The following is an 8106-nucleotide window of genomic DNA, read 5'->3' on the forward strand; positions in this document are numbered from 1 at the left end:
GTATATTAAAATATATATAATTATTTAAAAATATTTGAAATTCACAGAGTGAAAAGTCAGAAAGTGGATTATCTCTTTAACATTTAAAGAGTAGAAGGGTGAGAAGAAAAGAAACAAGGCTATTTAATGTCACAGAATCAAAAAAATCTAAAATTTTGCATTATCTAAAAATTCTTACTAAGAAATGCATGGAAATTAAAAAAAATATTTTATCCAGTTTAGTAGACTATGAACTGATGACAAAAGACTATCAAGCTCCAAATAAATAGAGAGAAAAACAAATAAAAAATTCAAAGTTTGATACTGATATTCTGGCAGCAAGACTGTAGATTAAGAATGAAGAAATATATTTATCAGTGTGCTGTATTTTATGCATAGGTTGAGCATGATAATAAAAGCATTGGGAGTTCTCATTGGTGAGCCTACTAAGATTTACTAACAAGGTTTAAGGCACAGAACAGAAGTATGTACATTTTATGTGTTCTCTTTTCTTGAGCCAGTCAAACTTCTCTGTAATTTATGGTAGTTAAGACGGAGTGCTGTGCACCGTGCCCCGGTCTGCGCTCTATGTGCTTCAATACAGTTCACGAGCTTTGGGCAAGGGGCTGGAGGCTGAAATACACAAACACACACAGAGGCAGACACACAGACGTCTAATCACTGGTAAAAAAGCCCTTTATTCAATTCCACCATGGAGGCTTAAATACCCAGCAGTCGAGTGGGCCAACAGGTGAAAACCCCATCCTCTGATCCTCTAGGCAAGGCATAGCTTTTAGTAACTCGAATCAGAAGGCTCTAGCAGGGAAGAGCAGCTGAAGGCCAGGATTCCAAATGGTCCCAACAATGGAGCATGACTTAAGAAAAATTGCATTTTCAAATCCACCAGCTATCTTCTCCACTCTGTATATTTACATGGCTGTGAATTTCATGCCAAAAGGGCTTTATAAGAATTAAGTTCTTAAGCCAGGCAGTGGTAGCACCTGCTTTTAATCCCAGCGCTCAAAAGGCAGAGGCAGGTGGATCTCTGTGAGTTTGAGGCCAAACTGGTCGACAAAGTGAGTTCTAGGACAGGCTCCAAAGCTACATGGAGAAATCATGTCTTGACAATCAATCAATCAATCAATCAATCAATGTTCTTTTAGAAATTTCTAGCAACCTAAATGATCCCACAACTCTTGCCAATTTAACCAAGTTTTACTTTTAGTCAGAGTTTGATTTTTCTATTTTTCTCCTCTGTTGGATAAAGCCATAATGTTAGAAGCATTTGCACACATGTTCTCTGCAGTCCAAACTCTCTCCAGTCATTGTCTTTCACTTCACTTTTGAACTTAGAGAGGACACAGCCGGGGGGTCATTGGACTGGACCAACAATGACATGACTAACGTACACATCAATTCATAACACCTGAGATTACTTTCAGAAGTGTAGCTTAGTATCAAGCCAGTCGGAGTTTCAACGTGAGTGGTGGAGGGGCTCTCAGGCACAACCGTTGCTAGGGGGGTTAGTAACAGTGATGATTTCTGGGAGATGTCACTCCCTTCGGAGGCATGGCGACTATTAGGTTATCCATGCCACAACTGATGGCCTCGTACTCATGTGAATATGGGCAGAACTAATTAAACTTAGGGGTTACTTATAAAAATAAAACAAGAACATGAAGTTAAGAAGGAGTCATACTGGGGGGTTCACAAGGGCAGTTGAAGGTAGGTATCCATGTATATAATCAAAACACATAGAAGATACAAAATTTCTAAAAAACAAATTTTATGTAAATATATATATCCCGTATTCATGACTGCTCCTCTTGCAAAACAATTTAGGCAAAACTAAGAGGAAAAAGTCCTAGTCTATAGTAGTACAAATAGGACCGAATTATAGAATAAAACTTGAAATCTATATGAACATTCAGGAGAAAAGAAGACACAGATAAAATTGCCCACGTCGGTAATAGGTAAGGAATTACTGTCAGACAGATTTTTATTAAAAGTTTAAGGATCTGAAATATGCAAAATGAATCTATGTAACAAGATTGTTATTTTTAGGAAAGGGGCATAAATATGTAATAAACATGACCAGGGAATGTCAACAGAGGGAATCTTCTGCCCCCACCAGTATTATCACCAGCATCACCCAGACTCTTCCCTGCCTCTAATTCTAAAGAATCTTATTTTTTAAAATTCATGATAATTTATAAATATCTCAGTCTCTACCAACATGTGCCTCTCTATATTCTACCATGCCATTACTATGTATATCGAGGAATAATCTTCTAATATAAGAGTTAAAAATCTATATGAAGAAAGTAGCCAAACTTTCTGAAATCAAAAGTTTAAATTGGGATGAGCTTTAACATTGTGCCAGACCATGGGCCAGGTCCTAAGAATGCAAAAATAACACAACAAAGATACAGTGCTACATAATGTCATCCATCCTTGCTGTAGAAGACAGATTAGCAAATGAGGAAGGTTTCAGAAGTCGCAATGCCACAAAAGGTATGTGAAGGCATTACAAAAGTGGGCTTCGCAACAGCAAAAGGCAGCCAAATTTATTTCTAAAACAAAGGTTATCCCAGAGGTCTGCCTTTGCAGGCAAATGTGAATAAGCCAGATGGAGAAAGAGCTGTACTTACACAGTCTCAGAATCTTGACATGGACTAAGCCCAAACCTTGATGGAAATTGTCTGTAGGCGTTGCTTCTCCTTGCACCAACACGAACATCACAAAACTCAAGTTCTGAAATTTCTGACTTTCCTTGTATCCCAAGGGCCTTGTTTTAATTTCTGATTATCTTAAAGGGTTCACATTATCTTACCTCACCTGAGATACTAACCTTACAGATGTAGAAAGAAAGAGCTATTGTAGGCATGTTGTTACCTTGAACTATGAAAGGATGAGGGATGGGGACAGGATGCTCTATGAATCTGCAGCAGGCAAAGTAGCGTCCCCTGTGAAATCATTCCACATCTAATCACAAGAGCCTCAGAGTGGGGGCTACAATATGGCCAACTGAAGAGGAGATGAACATTGAACTTAAATTGCTAAATGAGCTCATTCTAAAATCAGTAAGATCTTGGATTTTTCCGGAGGGTCTTTTGTAATCATAGTGAGTTCTGGAACCAGTGTGGTTGTAGGCAAGAAGGATACTGCCAGCAGTCATGTTTTAGATAAAGAACAAGGAGATCTTGAACCACAGAACATAGGCAATGTAAGACAGCAGCAAATCAAAGAGATGGGAATGCCCCCCCCCCCCAGCTTTCAGAAAGAGCAGAGCCTAGCATCTGAACTGTAGCTGAGGATGGTCTGAGTCAGAATGTGTGTGCTGCAGTAAACAACCTTAGGGGTGTTACTTTCTAGCAGGAGTGACAGGAAACAACAGAAATGCTCAGCTCTACCTAGGTATCAAGAGAGCTTTTATCTGAGTATCTACTGAGCTGCTACTGCTCGATATTAAAGTAGGCAACATGCCTGCACATATTTGACATGGAATATAGAAGAGATATAGATATTTAACATAAAGATAGAATCTTAATGTCTGTTGGTCAATCAGTTGTTGAGTGTTCTGTCCACTTCTAGTTATAAAGGTGAACTAACAATATATACTTACTAGGCTAAGGGCTTTAAAGTCACAAAGACATGAATCAAATCACGACCCTATCCTTATTGATAACTTAAGTTACTTAGAATATGAGATGCCCTATTTCCTCAACTATTAAAATAGAGAAATCTTTTTTATTGTTTTTTAACAATCTTATTTTACATACTAATCCCAATTCCTTCTCCCTCCCCTCCTCCTGCTCTTCCCACCTCCCCTACAACCACTCCTCACAGAGGGTGAGGCCTCCCACGGGGAGTCAACAAGGTCTATCATATCACTTGAGGCAGGACCAACGCCCTCCTCCCTGTATCTAGGCTGAGCAAGGTATCCCTTCATAGGAAGTGTGCTCCAAAAAGCCAGTTCATGCACTGAGGATAAATACTGATTCCACTGCTGGTGGTCTCACAAACTCCCCAAGCCACACAACTTTCATCCATATTCAGAGGGTCTAGTGTGCTCTTATGTAGGTTCCCCAGCTGTCAGTACCACTAGCTCAGGTCAGCTGTTTCTGTAGGTTTCCCCATGATGGTCTCAGCCCCTTTGCTCATAATATCACTCTATGGCTGGACTCCAGGAGTTTGGCCCAGTGCTTGACTGTGGATCTCTTCATCTGTTTCCATCCATTACTGAATGAAAATTCTATGATGACAATTAAGGTAGTCATCAATCTGATTACAGGGAAGGGTGTTTTAGGTACCCTCTCCACTATTACTTATATTCCTTGATGGGGTCATCCTTGTGAATTCCTGGAAATTTCCCCAGTGCCTAGTTTTTCTTTAACCCCATAATGGCTCCCACTTTCAAGGTATCTCTTTTCTTGCTCTTCTTCTCTGTCCTTTACCCAACTCAATCTTCCCAATTCTCATGTAGAGAATTCTTAATCTAGGATTCATAGAACCATACCTTGAGAAGAAGATTGTATATAAAGATTATTGAAAGAATCAGTCTAAAAAAAAGTCTGTTATAGAGTAAGTAAGGTAGGAAAGGAGGTGATTTCAGGTCAAATCGTAGCTTCAGTAAGATCTTGCAAGGGAGCCTCAGACGGATAGTCTGTCTGTGATTTCCTTGCTAGTAGAGAAGGCGGGCCAGGTTCTCCCACTCTCTTGGGTAACATTTGGCAAACATATCCCGGGAGAGATGTTAACTTCCAGGTTGTACCTCCTGGGTTTTTAAATCTGAAGCAGAAAACATCCAGCAGTTTTATGTATTCTTTCAAAAAGGGACACAATACATGAAGAAAAGTATTCTGAAGACAGGACCTGTGGCAGCTATATTACAAAATCCTGAGGTGTGTGTGTGTGTGTGTGTGTGTGTGTGTGTGTGTGTGTGTGTACATTGATGTAGGACTCCATGTCTGGAAACCAAGGTCAATTTAAGGTGTCACCCTCAACTGTTGTCTTCCTTGTTGTTTTGGACAGGACAACTTCACTGGACCTGAAGTTCGTGAATTAGACTGAACTGGCAGGAAATTCCCATCTCCATACTGGAGGCACAAACACTAGGGTTATAGGCATACAACTTTTACACATGTACTGGGGATATGAGCTCAGTAGTTCCTGCTTTTACAACAGGTGCTTTACCAACTGAATTCTTTCTCCAGCCTCTAGTATCTTTATTTCATATCATGTTTAGTGTGATGCTCCACAAAGAAAGCAAAGAATAAATAAGGAAACATGCAGGGATTCCAGAAGTGAAAGCAATCAAACTGGTGGAAAGTTTACAGTTGCGAGATCACAAAACGGTGGTGTCCCCTGTAGTATTGTTAACAGAGCCCACTTGAGACTGACAATGATTTGCTTTCACCTTTAAAAAAAATTATTCTGCTTAAAAAGCCAACCAATCAAGCCGGGTGGTGGTGGCATACTCCCTTAATCTCAGCACTTGGGAGGCAGAGGCAGGTGGATCTCTGTGAGTTTGAGGCCAGCCTGGTCTACAAGAGCTAGTTCCAGGCCAGCCTCTAAAAGCTACAGAGAAACCCTGTCTTGAAAAACCAAAAAAAAAAAAGGCTAACCAATCAACAAAAATTTGTTAATTGATGATAGCCAATTTGTTGCAAAATGTCATTTACGTCTCCACTGCAACAAAACTGAACACCTCAAGAATAGCTGTAATTCTTTCCTATAGAAAACCTTTCAATCACTGTCTTTGCTACCTTCATTCCCTATATTTGACAATACCATCATTACCACAGCTCCTTAAAGCTTTAAAGTATATTCACACTTTATATGATTCTTAGAATAACCTTGTCATATGCATTCCACCACCTTTTTACAAGTGACAGAATTACCTAATGTCACTGATTAGCTAAATGACTTAGTGAAGGTTGCACAGAAAAACCCTATTTAAATTTCCGAAGACCAAGATTGAGATCGCCACACAGTTCACTTTAATTCCGTATGAGTTGGAGTCTGGTCGGAAGACCAGAAAACATACTGTAATTGGAAGAGAGAAAATTCCCTAAAGACCTATTGACAGCATCCATCGCAGGAAGTGGGCCTTAAGTCAAATCAGACATCTGGTCCCTGCCACCTAAAGTCGCTCCAACAATAAAATCTATATTATATTCTGTTATCCCCTCCCAGGGAGATCTATCTGTCCTCCCTAGCCACTTCCTCTATACCTAACCTCTCTGGATCTATAGATTATAGTTTGATTATCATTTATTCAAACATTAATATCAACATGTAAGTGAATACATGCCATATTTATCCTTTTGGGCTTGGATAGAAGAGGAGAGCAATAAGAATACTATATATATATATGTGTCGAATTTGCAATTTAATAAATAAAATTAACAAAAATAACTAAAGAGTTCTATAAATCTAAAACCAAGTAGAAAAGATGTAAAATTCGCTACAGAAATATGACATGTTTATCTAGATACAAAGAAGATTCTGATAAAATCTTAAATCTATTCCTAACAAAAATTCCTCGTTAAGTAGGCAAAAAGTCATTATTCAAATTTTAACAAATTTTCTTATGCTCTCATGAGTACAAAACATAAAAAAAAATTCCTTTTGCCCGTTTTCTGTATAACCCACAGTAGCTAAAAGAGGGCATGTATCTGTCGACCTCACAGACCAGTTCGACTTGTTTAACAGCACAGCTATGAGCAGTCTATGCACCACTGCTTCAGAAATCTGTCTTAGCCACCAAGTGGTACAACTGTGGTTTGCTGTTGCAGTTATCTTTGAGATTACAACTACAGCACTTTCCCCTTCCTTTCTCTAAACCCTCCTTTATATCACATGATTTCCTTCAAATCCATGTCTTCTTCCTTCACTAATTGTTATTACATGTATATAAGCATATGCATATATATTCTTAACACATTCAGTCCAAGGAGAGAGAAATATTGAGGAGGCTGAGAATACATCTTGGTGGCACAGTCCTTACCTAGCATGTATGCTTGCATGGGCAGCCCATAGATGGCACTGAACTAGTCCATGGTGAGTTTTATGGTCTAAATTGATGAGGACGACTGAGCAGGTCTCTTCCTTAAGAGGGCACCAGATCTTATTACAGATGTTTGTGAGCCACCATGTGGTTGCTGGGAATTGAATTCAGGACCTTTGGAAGAGCAGGCATTGCTCTTAACAGCTGAGTAATCTCTCCAGCGGGTATAAGGTGTTAAATTGGAAACTTGGCATTGTTATACATATAAATGTGTATATATATATATATATATATATATATGTGTGTGTGTGTGTGTGTGTGTGTGTGTGTGTGTATGCTGACATAGATAATACATATATCAGTACATCAATGAATCTACAATACATGTTGTATTATATATAATACAATTACATATATATATATATGTTTTTTCAATACCAGGTTTCTTTGCCCTGAAACTTGTTCTTGTAGACCAGGCTATCCTCACACTTACAGAGATCTGCCTGCCTCTGCCTCCCAAGTGCTGGGATTAAAGGTGTCCAGTACCACTGTATAGCTAAAAGAGACTGCTAAAGAGCACAGAAATAATCACTATAAGAAAGAGCCACTATCTACAGAGCTATATGATAGCATTCAAACCTGAGGAGAAAATAACTTAGAAAATTCATCCCTTTGCCCTCACCTCCCACCCTGAGAGGCATAAAGTCATAGAGTTAGATCTTATTGATGCTATATAGCAATGGCTCACGTAATGGTCAAAATATTTGTTGAGATGTCACATAGTTTGTGAGAACATACCAGTTTCACTTCAGGAAATCATACAAAAAACTTATTACCAGGCCTGGGAGACTTGGAAAAGCTTACTGACTTCTTCACATCCCTTGCTAGAAAGTCAACCTCAGATCATATCCTAGAGCAAGCATAAAGTATCTGCTCCACTGTTAGAGCTTCCACTAACAAAGCCTAGCCTTGTGCCAATTGATAACTGCCATAGTTAGCTTCCTATTGCTGTGATAGATCACCCTCGCCAAAAGCAACTTGGAGAGAAGGGGGTTTAATTCAATTTACAGTGCACCCTTGAGGAAAATTAGGGCAGGAACTCAAGACACGAACCT

This window comes from Microtus pennsylvanicus, chromosome 22 (genome assembly GCF_037038515.1).
Source record: "Microtus pennsylvanicus isolate mMicPen1 chromosome 22, mMicPen1.hap1, whole genome shotgun sequence".
Taxonomy (NCBI): Eukaryota; Metazoa; Chordata; class Mammalia; order Rodentia; family Cricetidae; genus Microtus; species Microtus pennsylvanicus.